At 45.1% G+C, this 14922-nt stretch overlaps 1 non-coding gene across 1 annotated transcript; it reads left to right on the forward strand.

Annotated features, from left to right (window-relative positions):
- The first annotated feature begins 11721 nt into the window (after nt 1-11721).
- On the forward strand, nt 11722-11794 carry trnak-cuu (transfer RNA lysine (anticodon CUU)). The gene has a single exon. It is a non-coding gene; the product is annotated as a tRNA-Lys (tRNA).
- The last annotated feature ends 3128 nt before the right edge of the window (nt 11795-14922 follow it).

The raw sequence follows: 14922 nt of genomic DNA on the forward strand, positions 1-14922 counted from the left end.
TTCCGGTGATTTTAAGCAAGCAGGCTTTTGTTGAGTGAGAGATTCATAGAATCATAAAACCCCTTCAGTGAGGAAGCAGGCCATTCAGCCCAATGAGTCAATACAACCCTCTGAAAAGCGTCCTACCACACCCACCCTACAACCCCACATTTCCAATGGCTGACCCACCCTAACTTGCACATTTAGAACATAGAACATAGAACATAGAACATAGAAGAATACAGCGCAGTACAGGCCCTTGGGCCCTCGATGTTGCGCCGATCCAAGCCCACCTAAACTACACTAACCCACTATCCTCCATATACCTATCCAATGCCCTCTTAAATGCCCATAAAGAGGGAGAGTCCACCACTGTTACTGGCAGGGCATTCCATGAACTAACAACTCGCTGAGTGAAGAACCTACCCCTAACATCAGTCCTATATCTACCCCCCCTTAATTTAAAGCTATGCCCCCTTGTAATACCCGACTCAATACGCGGGAAAAGGTTCATACTGTCGACCCTATCTAACCCCCTAATCATCTTGTACACCTCAATCAAGTCACCCCTAAACCTTCTTTTCTCTAGTGAAAACAGCCCCAAGTGCCTCAGTCTTTCCTCATACGATTTTCCTTCCATACCAGGCAACATCCTGGTAAACCTCCTCTGCACCCGTTCCAATGCCTCCACATCCTTCCTATAGTATGGCGACCAAAACTGCACACAATATTCCAGATGCGGCCGTACCAGAGTCTTATACAACTGCATCATGACCTCAGGACTCCGGAACTCAATTCCTCTACCAATAAAAGCCAGTACGCCATATGCCTTCCTCACCGCACTATTTACCTGGGTGGCAACTTTCAGAGATCTGTGTACATGGACACCAAGATCCCTCTGCTCATCCACACTACCAAGTATCCGACCATTAGCCCAGTACCCCATCTTTTTGTTATTCTTCCCAAAGTGAATCACCTCGCACTTAGCTACATTGAATTCCATCTGCCACCTTTCTGCCCAGCTCTGCAGCTTCTCTATATCCTGCTGTAACCTGCCACATGCTTCCTCACTGTCAACAACTCCTCCGACTTTCGTATCATAAAGCTATCACTGTAAGCAGTGTCTGATGGAAGGTTGGGTCTTACAGACTGTCAGTGTGGACCATTGGAGGAAACCGGAGCACCTGGAGGAGATGTGGGGAGAAGGTGCAACCTCCACACAGACAGTCGCCCGAGAGTGGAATTGAAACTGTCTCCCTGGTGCTGTGAGGCAGCAGAGCAAACCTCTGAGCCTCCCTGGAGTGTTGAACATCTGAACAAAACATGTCTCCAAGCCACTCATTAGTATTCTTATTGGGGCTGGGACAGAGGGCAGGACAAGGGGCAGTTAATGGTACCCAGTAACTTACAGGTTCCCTCCACACTGACAGGCCAAACCAATCACAGGGTTACAAGTTAAAATTTCCCCTCAGGCTTCAGACAGCAGCAGGAAGTGAGAGGTAAGAGCTGCTCTTGAAGATCTGTCTTCAATCCTTTAAAGTCAGCATAGACAGTGAAGATACCATAGACCCAACCTTCCATCAGACACTGCTTACAGTGATAGCTATTGGATAGGTCCTTTGAATATCTCCTACTAGTGTAGTCCTCTGATTAGAGATTAAAAACAAGAGAAACAGTGCTCAGCAAATTTTGCAGCTTCTCAGACACTGTCTCCCTCTGCATCAAATGTATTAGCATTGTCCAGGCCCCCTGAGCCACTCCAACACTCTCCAACACTGACATTAAAACATATTGTAAATGCTGGAGATCGGAAGTGAAAACTGAATGTGCTGGAGAAACTCAGCAGGTCTGGAAGCAACTGTGGAAAGAGAAACAGAGTTTGGGAGAATCTCATTGAAACTTACAGAATACTGAAAGGCCTGGATAGACTGGACGTTGGGGAGATGTTTCCATTTGCAGAACAGACTAGGACCCAATGGCACAGCCTCAGAGTAAAGGGAAGGTCCTTTATAACAGGGATAAGGAGAAAGTTCTTCAGCCAGAGGGTGGGGAACCTATGGAAGTCATCGCCACAGAAGGCAGTGGAGACCAGGTCATTGAGTACATTAAAGACAGAGGTAGGTAGGTTCTTGATTGTTAAGGGGAGGCAAAGATTACAGGGAGAAGGCGGGAGAATGGGGTTGAGAGAATTATCAGCCATGATTGAACGGCTGCGCAGACTCAATAGGCTGAATGGCCTAATTTCTGCTCTTATTTCTTATGGTCTAATGTTTCAAGTCTGATATGACTGTTTTTCCTAACAGTCATGAGTTTAATCATTATGGGTCTAATCTTCCTGTGTCCAGCTCCACCTTATAGCCCAAGTGGAAAGCACATTGATGCAGGTTTGAAGTCACATATAGGCAGTGGGTGGGGACAGCACATGGCTCTCCCCTCTCTAAACAACATCAGGAACTGGGGTGAGTGGGGTTATGATAATCTTCAAGGTCAGTATTACTGAGGCCAGCTTTTAAACAGTAAATATTTAAGACAGAGTTTCAATGGATCAGATTGAAGCTCTGCAGTCCTGCCACATCCAGTGCTGAATGGTGGGGGAGCATTAAACAACTCACTGGGGGAGGAGGCTTCACAAATCTCCCCCTCCTCAAAGATGGAGGAGCCCAGCACATCAGGGCAAAGGATAAGGCTGAAGCTTTCACAACAACCTTCAGACAGAAGTGCCTCCTCTATTGGTCCCCAGCATCACATCCCCATCATGAGATAAGGAGAAACTTCTTCAGCCAGAGAGTGGGGGATCTATGTAATTCATTGCCACAGAAGGCTGTGAAGGCCAGGTCACTGAGTATATTTAAGATGGAGATAGATAGGTTCTTGATTGTAAAGGAGATCAAGGATGATAGAGAGAAAGTGGGAGAATGGGGTTGAGAAACTTATCAGCCATGATTGAATGGTGAGGCAGACTCGATGGGCTGAATGGCCTAATTTCAGCTCCGATGTCTTATGGTTTTATGGTCTTATCACAAATACCAGTCTTCAGCCAATTCCATTCCCTCCACATGATATCAGGAAATGATTACATTTGCTGGATATTGTAAAGGCTATGGGTCCTGACAACATTCCAGTAATGGCACCTAAGACTTATGCTCCAAAACTTGCCACTCTCCAGGTCTAGCTCTTCCAAGACAGATACTGCACTGGCATCTGTCCCACAATGTGGAAAATTGTTCAGGTATGTCCTGTCCACAAAAGTCAGGACAAATCCAACCCGGCCAATTACCGCCCTATCAGTCTACTCTCGATCACCACTAAAGTGATGGAGGATATCATCTACAGAGCTATCAAGCAGCACCTGCTCAGCAATAACCTGCTCAGTGAGACCCAGTTTGGAATCCCCCAGGGTCATACAGCTCCTGACCTCATTACAGTCTTGGGTCAAACATGGACAAAAGAGCTGAATTCCAGAGGGGAGGGGAGAGGGACAGCCCTTGACATCAAGGCTGCATTCAACCAAGTGTGGCATCAAGGAGCCCCGGCAAAACTGGAATCAATGGGTATCAGATGGAGAAATTCTCTGATGACTGGAGTTATACCTGACACAAAGAAAGATGGTTATGGTTGTTGGAGGTGAGTCATCTCAGCTCCAGGACATCTCTGCAGGAGTCCCTCAGGGTAGAGTCCTAGACCCAACCATCTTCAGCTGCTTCATCAATGACCTTCCCTCCATCATAAGGTCAGAAGTGGGGATGATGATTTGGAGGTGCCGGTGTTGGACTGGGGTGTACAAAGTTAAAAAATCACAGCACCAGGTTATGGTCCAACAGGTTTAATTGGAAGCACTAGCTTTCAGAGCACTGTTCCTTCATCAGGTGGTTGTGCAGATGTGGGGATGTTTGCTGATGAGTGCACAATGTTGAGCACCATTCCTGACTTCTCAGATATTGAAGCAGCCCATGTTCAAATACAACAAGATCTGGACAATATCCAGGTTTGTGTTGACAAGTGGAAGGTAACATTCGTACCACACAAATGCCAGGCAATGACCACACCACCAAGAAAGAATCTAACTACCGCTCCTTGATATTCAAGAATATTACTATCACTGAATACCCCACAGTCAACATCCTGGTGGTTAGCATTGACCAGAAACAGGACTGGATCAGCCGTATAAATGCAGTGGCTACAAGAGCAGGTCAGAAACTAGGAATCTTGCTGTGAGTAATTCCCCTCCTGTCTCCCAATTCCTGTCACCATCTACAGGGTGAGGATGTGATGGAATACTCTCCACTTGCCTGAATCTCTCCATGCTATGCACCATCCTGACTCAAAAATATACCTTCAGTCTTTCATTGTGTCTGGGTCAGAATCCTGGTATTCCCTCCCTAAGGACATTGTGAGTCAACCCACAGCACATGGACTGTAGCGGTTCAAGATGGCAGCTCACCCCCACCTTCTCAAGGGGGCAACTAGGGACAAGCAATAAATACTGGGTCCGGCCAGTGACACCCACATCCCATGGTAAAATAATGCAAATAATCCCATGAGAAAGAATGCAGCAGCTTGTATCGACTTGTCATCAACTTGTATCAAGGGAGATCTGAACAGCATATTCAGCCTCTGAGTCTGAATGGCATGATCCAGATCCTTGTCAGAGATTCAAACATATAATTCCAGACCAGAGTAGGATTGCTGTAGGATTGCCGCATCATCAGGGGCTGCTGTGGCTCAGAGTGGACCCGGACCCTATCTGCTCTGCCAGAAGATAAACAGCAGGCAATGTATGCATGGCATGTATTACTTTGAGTTGTTCTGTTTGTCCCAGAGCCGTGGTCCAACATGACCAGAATATTCATCTCCAGGTCTTATCGTCTTTCCCACTGCGCTCTCAAGTCAGAGGGAGGAGATCCAGTGTTGAGGAAGAGTTGGGGAGGTCATTCCCAGAGTTTTACCCCACGTTTAAATCTTTGCGGCAATTTGACCGTTAGCCTTATAGTTCTTTCTGGGAGCTCACTGCACTAAAACTGCTTGCTGCATTTTCAGCATCAGAGTCTAGATTAGATTTTATTGGCTATAAAGGGCTTTGGGACTTCCTAAAATGTGAAACCTGTCACAGAATCATTAGTCTTTCTTAAAGAATGACTATCTCAGACAAATGGTAGTGCTGGACAAATAGCTTCCTCTCCAAAACTGGGGACTGGCCAGGAGCTGAGGTGAATTACACTCAGGAAGTAAAAGTCTTTGAAATGTGGCTCATTAAAAAACACTGAGGGAAGCCCTTTCCACTCAGAGGTTAGACTTGAACGGAAATCGAGGGACAGTTTCCTTATACGTACTTAAACCCAGACACAGGAAAACCCGGCTTGCAGCTTTGTCAAATTTCATTATTTATCACCAGCAAAGAAACAGATTAATTGCTGTGAAAGCTGCTTAATGAGATATTGATTTAGTCTGAGCCAGACACCCCCCAAAAATCCATTTCACAGCAGAAAGACAAGATGTGAGCTGCCCTTCTGATGCACAGAAAGAAATCCATTCCAATACGAGAGCTCCTGATGCTGTTTTCCATATTCTCGGGGATAATTAAGCATTAACAATAAATGCTGGCCTTCAATAAAAAGAAAGAAAGAAATAAAATATATTAACCAGGGGAGTTAGAGTCTCCTCAGTTTAGGGAAATGCTTAGTGCTGGCTGTGCCACAGTCAGTGTGTTCCCTTCTGGGACTAAGGAGGAGAGTTTCCACCTTGTAGAGAAAAATTAAAATAAATGCTGGTCTTTGGTGGAGATCCCGCCTGCAGCCATGGATGGGGAAGGTTATATTTCACATCCTCCACATTGTGAAACCCCTGTAACTCAGTGGTTGTCTCAATACTCACCTGGTTTCAGTGATCCAAGTGGATGGAATGCAGAGATTAAACCTGGTCAGAGCAGGTCAGAACCCACACAGGCTGATGTGGATAGCTGCGGTACCCATTCCAAAGGCAAGGTAACCTTTTGGATATGATTCTAAGACCCCATTAGAAGTGGGAAAGTACCCTCTGAGTGCCAAAACTCCTTAACTGTCCGTCTGATTGGAACTGCCAACAGACCGATCATAAACGAGTGTGAAAAGTTCGAAATGCAAATCTTGAAAGGAACTGTCAAAGTGTCAAGATATTTAAACCTCCAGTGGTCTTTTGTTTTAAACAAACCTTGGTTGGAATATTTTAAAGGTATTTTTGCTTGTTATTTCACTCTGTATGGCCACATAGGGACACCAGTTACTGGGCTGCTGCATGTCAGATTTCACAATCTTCCCTTATCACAGCAGGATGGCTATAATTTCACAGTTTGATTCACAGCTCCAAGCAGTTATACTCTTTGAAGTGGGACTATGAATTCAAATCATTGTTTTATTTAAGTGCTTATGCACTTGAATGGAAGTGACTGGGTCACATTTCAGGAGTCAGGAGATATTACAGACTACTTTTTTTTATATTTGTTTGTGGGATGTGGGTGTCCCTGGCTGACCCAGCATTTATCACCCTGTTCCTAGGTGCCCCTTGAGAAGCTGGGGGTGAACCATCCTCTTGAACCTCTGCAGTCCATGTGCTGTCAGTACACAATGCCCTGAGGGAGGAATTCCAGGAATCTGACCCAGCGACACTGAAGGAACGGCGATATATTTCCTAGTCAGGATGATGAGTGGCTTGGAAGGAAACTTGCACGGGGTAGTGTTCCCATGTATCTGCTGCCCTTGTCCTTCTAGATGGAAGTGGTCGTGGGTTTGGAAGGAGCTGTCTGAGAATCTTTGATGTATTTCTGCAGTGCATCTTATAGATAATACACACTGCTGCTACTAAGCGTTGGTGATGGAGGGAGTGGGTGTTTGTTGATGCTGCTTTGTCCTGGATGGTGTTGAGCTTCTTGAGTGTTGTTGGAGCTGCACCCATCCAGGGCAAGTGGGGAGTATTCCATCACACTCCTGACTTGTGCCTTGTAGACAATGGACAGGCTTTGGGGAGTCAGGAGGGGAGTTACTTGCTGCAGTGTTTCCAGGCTCAATATGCTCTCGTAGCCACTGTGTTTATGTGGTGAGCCCAGATGAGTTTCTGATTAATACTTGTCATGGGGGATTCAGTAATGGTAACACCATTGAATGTCAAACAGCAATGGGTAGATTGTCTCTTATTGGAGATGGTCATGACCTGGCAGTTCTGTGGCGTGAATGTTACTTGCCATTTGCCAGCCCAAGCCTGGATATTGTCCAAATCTTGATACATTTCAACATGTCTCACAACGTGGTCTCCTTTACATTGAGGTAATGAAGCTTGAGCTGGAGACTGCCTCGTAGAAAATCTACATGTTGGCCGGAAAAATAGACCCTGAGCTTCCAGTGCCTGCCACTTCAACACCTCACCCTGTCCCCTGCCAACATCACTATCTCAGACTTACTGCAGTGCTCCAGTGAAGCTCAGTGTAAGCTGGAAGAACAGTACTTCATTTTCTGTTTGGGAACCCTGCAGACCTCCAGACTCAATATCGAGTTCAATAATTGTAGGGCCTGAACTCCCCCATGTCCCAACTCCCTACCACACACACCAGCCCATGTTATCACATAGTCTACCATTATGCATTGTTATGAAGGTGTAGTGTATACTGTACCATTAAGAGAGAGTGAAAGCTGGCAAGGACTTAACAAGCACAGAATGTGTTGAAAAATTTAAAAATGTAACATTTGGCTGTGAAACAACTAGCTGAGCTATCACTATGAAACACAACAAATCTGAATTTAGCTGATCAGTTTAAATTATGCCCCAAGATACCAAAATCCAATTGAATTTGAATTTTAATGTTTTGATGATTTCAAACTAATGAGACAATCCGATGTTTTGGGATATAAAGAGCAAAAACAAACACAGATGGCCCACAGAATGACTCTCTGAAAGGTACCTGATCATATGAAATCTGTGCAGTAGAGACCGAAGACCCAGGAACATTCAGAGGAGGATTGACATAGCTGGTTTTGAAAGTTGAATTTTGTGTAAAACCTAATTGGAGGGTTTTATCGGATCAATATAGTGTTGTACAGTGGGACGTAGATAAATTGATCAAAAAAAGGAGGATTATAGTATAGAAAGTTATTGTTTCATGTTATATCTTTCTCTTAGAGTTCAAGAATAAATTGTTATTTTTTTCTTTAAATAGTGGAATTTAGATAGCCCTAAATTACGAGGTGGGGTGAGCTTTTCTGTGTGTCTGGATTAAATTAGCAGAAGGGTTTACCCCGTGTCATAATAACACTACCTATTGTTAGACACTAACAGTCTCCATTAACAGCTATTCACCCTCCCAGTTGTCTGTCCAACTGTTCTTCTCTCTCTTTGGGCTCTATCCATACCTTTCATTTTCACCTTATGCTCTCCTCCCACCCTACCTTCTGCATATAAACTGACACGTTCCTCGTTACCATCTGTTCTGAGGAAGGGTCTCTGGACCCAAAATGTTAACTTTGATTTCTGTCCACAGATGCTGACAGACCTGCTGAGCTTTTTCAGCAACTTCAGTTTTTGTTGCATTTGAACATGGACAGCTTCAGTATCTGAGGAGTTGTGAATGACGTTGAACATTGTCCGATCAGCAGCAAACATCCCCACTTCTGCAGTATCCTGTGCCAAACAACACGATGGAGGGTATTCTCAATGTGAAGGTGGGATTTTGTCTCCACAAGGACTGTCATGGACAGATGTATCTTTAGCTGGCAGATTGGTAAAGATGAGGTCAAGTATGTTGTCCCCTCTTGTTGGTTCCCTCCCCACCTGCCGCAGACCCAGTCTAGCAGCTACGTCCTTTAGGACCCGACCAGCTCCATCAGGGTTTACTGCTGCTGAGCCACTCTTAATGGTGGACATTGAAATCCCACCCAGATGCATTCTGTGCTCTTGTCACCCTCAGTGCTTCCTCCAAGTGTTGTTCAACATGGAGGAGTACTGATTCATCAGCTGAGGGAGGACAGTACGTGATAATCAGCAGGAGGTTTCCTTGCCCGTGTTTAACTTGAAGCCACGAGACTTCATGAAGGCAATGTTGAGGACTCCTAGGGTAACTCCCTCCTGACTGTATCCCACTGTGCTGCCCCAGCTGCTGGGCCTGTCCTGCCGGTGGGACAGGACATATCCAGGGATGGTGATGGTGGGGTCTGGGCCATTGTCTGTGAGGCTTGATTCTGTGAGTATGACTGTGTCAGGCTGTTGCTTGAGTAGCCTGTGAGACAGCTCTCCCAATGTTGGCACCAGCCCCAGATGTTGGTGAGGGGATTTTGCAGGGTCGGCAGAGCAGTTTCTGCAGTAATCTTTTCCGGTGTCTAGGTCGATGCCAGGTGATCTGTCTGGTTTCATTTCTTTGAGACTTTGTAGCGATTGGTACAACTGAATGACTTGTTAGGCCATTTCAGAGGGCAACTGAGAGTCAACCACATTGCTGTGGGTCTGGAGTCACAGGTAGGTTAGACCAGGTAAGGATTGAAGTTTCCTTCCCTGAAGGACATTACTGAACCAGATGAGTTTTCCCAACAATCAACAATGGGTTCATAGTCATCAGTTGATCCTTAATTCCAGATATTTTTTGCTGAATTCAAATTCCGCCATCTGCCATGGCAAGATTTAAGCCCGGGTCCCCAGAACATTATCTGGGTCTCTGGGTTAATAGTTGAGTGAAAATACCACTTGGCCATTGTCCACCCTTCATGAAGAACCAATTGGCAGAGTTTAGGACGAATTAGAAGAAGTCCTGGCTTCAATTCAACGCAACAAACTCATTGATAGTACCTCTCATTAACTCAAATGCTGCATTAACAAGCAAGCTAACATTCCTCCCTGTTCACAATACTCTCTGGGCCCTGAGCTCTGACCATTGCTTGCACAGATATGACAAACTGAATGGCCTCCTAATGCACTGTATCAATCCTGTGATTCTGTGGCTGTATCCACCTTTTCACTCTCTCACTCTCTCTCTCTTTCTATCTCTCTCTCTCTCTCTTTCTTACCCCCTCTCTCTCTCTCTCTTTCCGAGGCTGCTTCAAGTATAATCCTCTGTCTTTTCCTGATGAAGGGCTTTTGCCTGAAACGCCGATTTTCCTGCTCCTCGGATGCTGCCTGACCTGCTGTGCTTTTCCAGCACCACTCTAACCTAGACTCTGGTTTCCAGCATCTGCAGCCCTTGTTTTTACCTAATCCTCTGTCAGTCTTGTCTCTGGAATCAGCAGCAAATACATTGGAGGGACACTCAGAAGCAGAGCACACTCCAGGCACATACACACACACTCACACTCACACTCACAGAAATGCACAGGCACATACAGACACAAACACACACACACTCACAAGCACACATTGATACACACACACTCAGGTGCAACATTGACACAAACTGATACAGACACACACTCAGGTATACGGACACAGACACATATACACACAGATGCACACACACTAAAACACAAACTCTGACACACTCACAGAGACACAAACGCAGACACACACACATAGACATGCACACACAATCCCCTTCCATTTGTCCTCATTAAAGCTGGTACACTGCAGCTGAGTTTACGTTGACAGTATTTTTGACTTTCCTCACTTTACGCTGTTCCTATTACAGATGCTATGGTTGATCCTCAGTCCCTTCAGAGAAGGCACTGTGTTTACATTGCTGGCCTAACAAGGAAGTGAGATTGGTGAGGGGGTTAAACGCACACAGCTGGAAACGGGAACAGAGTAAAGACGGTGCCTCAATGCTTCGATTTATTTTTACACCAGAACAGAAAGTAGCTGCAAGGCCAATCCCAATGACAGACTGTGAGGCTGCTATTGACGTGTGCTTCCGAGAAATGCTTACAGTGGTCTCTGAGGAGTGAACAGAACACCATTCATCACCCTGCTGTTTGCTGCTTCCAGACTGGCCTTAATCATCTGCCTGGGTACAAGATAAGGCCGCAGCCTGGCCCAACATTCCCCCGATTGCAAAAAAACCAAACAGTTGCTAGGTAACAGAGACATCATCTGAACAAGTAGCCAACTTGCCCCTTCCCTCCCATTCTGCTGCAATGCCAGTCACTACCAGCTTGTATTTTACTGCCACCACCTCCAGAGGCTCACTGATGATGTTACCTAGTTTGGTGATGAAATAGCTGAAAAAAAACCTTACAGCTCAGCAAGCAAACCTACATCCAGAAGTCTCTCCTTTCTCTAATGGGGCAAAGGACCTATTAGTTCACAGACTACAGGAACAACCACAAGACAGTCCTAATGAGATGAGACTACTGTCTTAAACAAATTGCAGATGATTACAGGACAGCATCAGGGACAAGTTACATTATTAAGTTAAACATTGCTACGAAGTTATTGGGACCCTACCGCCCTCCCACTTAATGCACTAACCTCTACCAAACAGGCACTCTCCCGTCGAGAGTCATAGAGTCATAGAACACAGGGGGGAAACAGACCCTTCAGCTCAACGCCTCCATGCCAATGTTTCCTAAACTGAACTAGTCCCAGTTGCCAGCACTTGCCCCATATCCCTCCAAACCTTTCCCATTCATGTACTTACCCAAATGTCTTTCCAATGGGGTGAGGGGGGGGGGGGGGAAGGAGATGGCGGGAGCAATAGACATGAATATGGAATTTGAACAGATCGGCCATGATCTTATTGAATGGTGAAGCAGGTTCAAGAGGCTGAATTGCTTCCAATTCTCTGCTCAGATGGTTCATGCCTGGCTAGCTCATTCGGTAGAGTATGAGACTCTTAATCTCAGGGTCGTGAGTTCGAGCCCCATGTTGGGCAATGTGTTCCGTTTGGAAGGGCTCCTGCCTGAAACGTTGATGTTCCTGCTCCTCGGATGCTGCCTGCCCTGCTGTGCTTTTCCAGCACCACTCTGATCTAAACTCAGATGGTTCATGGTCCAGTTCTGTGGGTCTCAACCTTCCAGTGAACACAGGACGATAAAGGAAGAGGTTTTATCTCACTGAGTTTTAGGTTAGCCAATCTAAAGTAACCCACTTCATTATGGAACTGCCCTCAACCCTTTTACCTGAGACCTGAGACCTTAGACAAGATTTAGGATGCATAGGATGGGGAAGGAAATGGCAGGGCATGGGCACAATAGAAATGTGGAGCTTATTCAAGGAACAGCTACTGCGTGTCCTTGATAAGTATGTGCCTGTCAGGCAGGGAGGTAGTTGTCAAGTGCAGGAGCCGTGGTTTACTAAGGAAGGTGAATCTCTTGTCAAGAGGAAGAAGAAGTTAGGATAAGATGTGAAGGCTCAGTTAGGGTGCTTGGGAGTTACAAGGTAGCCGGGAAATATCTAAAGAGAGAGCTAAGACGAGCGAGGAGGGGACATGAGACGTTGTTGGCTGATAGGATCAGGGAAGCTAAAGCTTTCTATAGGTATATCATGAATAAAAGAATGATGAGAGTAAGATTAGACCCAATCAAGGACAGTAGTGGGAAGTTGTGCGTGGAGTCAGAGGAGATAGGGGAAGTGCTAAATAAATATTTTTTGTCAGTATTCACACTGGAAAAAGATAATGGGGTTGAGGAGATTACGGAGAAACAGGGGATTGAGGTTCACAAGGAAGAGGTATTAACAATTCTGGAGTGTGTAAAAATAGACAACTCCCCTGGACTATATGGGATTTATCCTAGGATTCTCTGGGAAGCCAGGGAAGAGATTGCCGAGCCTTTGGTTTTGATCTTTATGTTGTCATTGTCTACAGGACTAGTGCCAGAAGACTGGAGGATAGCAAATGTGGTTCCCTTGTTCAAGAAGGGGAGTAGAGACAACCCTGGTAATTATAGACCAGTGAGCCTTACTTCAGTTGTAGGTAAAATGTTGGAAAAGGATATAATCATCACAATAGGAATAAGTTGATTAGGGATAGGCAACACGGTTTTGTGAAGGGTAGGTCGTGCCTCACTAACCTCACTAAATTCCCCACGGTAGACTATTGAAGAAAAAAAACAGAGGCGTGGGATTGAGGGTGATTTAGTGGTTTGGATCAGAAATTGGCTAGCTGAAAGAAGACAGAGGGTGGTGGTTAATGGGAAATGTTCATCCTGGAATTCAGTTACAAAGATCTGTTTGGGTCCACTGCTGTTTATCATTTTTATAAATGACCTGGATGAGGGCGTAGAAGGATAGGTTAGCAAATTTGTGGATGACACTAAGGTCGGTGGAGTTGTGGTTAGTCCAAAGGATGTTGTAGGTTACAGAGGGATATTGATACGTTGCAGAGCTGGGCTGAGAGCTGGTAAGTGGAGTTTAATGTAGTAAAGTATGAGGTTATTCACTTTGGAAGGAGTAACAGGAATGCAGAGTACTGGGATAATGGTAAGATTCTTGGTAGTGTAGATGAGCAGAGAGATCTCGGTGTCCATGTACATAGATCCCTGAAAGTTGCCACCCAGGTTGATAGGGTTGTTAAGAAGGCATACGGTGTGTTAGCTTTTATTGGTAGAGGGATTGAGTTTTGTAACCATGAGATAATGCTGCAGCTGTACAAAACTCTGGTGTGGCCGCACTTGGAGTAATGTGTACAGTTCTGGTCACCGCATTATAGGAAGGATGTGGAAGCTTTGGAAAAGGTTCAGAGGAGATTTACTGGGATGTTGCCTGGTACGGAGGGAAGGTCTTATGAGGAAAGGCTGAGGGACTTGAGGCTGAGGGATTTGCGGCTGTTTTCATTGGAGAGAAGAAGGTGACTTAATTGAGACGTATAACATAATCAGAGGGTTCGATAGTGAGAGCCTTTTTCCTCAGATGGTGAAGGCTAGCACGAGGGGACATAGTTTTAAATTGAGGGGTGATAGATATAGGACAGATGTCAGAGGTAGTTTCTTTACTCAGAGAGGGGGTAGAATGGCCTGCCTGAAACAGTAGTAGACTCACCAACTTTATGAGCATTTAAATGGTCATTGGATAAACATATGGACGAGGATGGAATAGTGAAGGATAGATGGACTTCAGATCGGTTCCACAGGTTGGCACAACATTGAAGGCTGAAGGGCCTCTACTGCGCTGGAATGTTCTATGTTCTATATTCTACCTCCTGTAAAACTGGAGACCCAGTTACCATACCGTGTTGGTCAAACACCTCGAAATTACCTAGGAACATAGGAACAGGAGTAGGCCATTCAGCCCCTCAATTTTGTTCTGCCATTCAATGGGATCATGGCTGATCTGTGGCCTAACTCCATATCCCTGACTTTGGCCCATATCCCTTAATACTTTTGCTTCACAGAAACTTATATCTCTCAGATTTAAAATTAACAACTGATCCAGCATCCACTGCCAATTGTGGAAGAAGAGTTCCAAACCTCTCCCAGCCTTTGCATGTGGAAGTGCTTCTTGCTATCTCTCCTGAACACTCTGGCCCTCAGTCTCAGACTCTGTCACTGGTTCTCGAATCTTCAACCAGTGGAAATAGTTTATCTTTATCTACCCTGGCTTTCCCTGTTACTATCTTGAAGACTTCAAACAGATCACCACTTAAACCTCTACGTTCTGGAGAAAACAGACCAAACTTGCATAAACTCTACTCATAACCTGAAGTCCAAATATCATTTTAGTAATCACACATTAAACTCTTTCAATCACATTCTCCACCAAGTACTTAGTTAACTCTTCCTAATTCCAGCACTGCCTTTTTGTATAATATGACTGACTTTAGATAGCAGCTCTCAGAGCAAAGCAATGAATACTTTTGGACATGGCTACAGTTCTACAGTAACATTCTGTATTTATTTTCACAAGATATCTTCGCCTAACTGACAATGAAAAGAATGATCATTGGAACTGTTTAGATGTTAATAGTGGGAGGAACATTGGCCAGTAATAATCTCTGCTGTTCTTCTTAGAACAATTTCCTGAGATCATTAACATTTACCTGATTGAAGAATTCTCAATATAAAG

This window comes from Chiloscyllium plagiosum, unplaced genomic scaffold, assembly GCF_037043375.1.
Source record: "Chiloscyllium plagiosum isolate Xiang-an unplaced genomic scaffold, Cpla_swu_hap1 HiC_scaffold_47, whole genome shotgun sequence".
NCBI classification, from domain to species: domain Eukaryota; kingdom Metazoa; phylum Chordata; class Chondrichthyes; order Orectolobiformes; family Hemiscylliidae; genus Chiloscyllium; species Chiloscyllium plagiosum.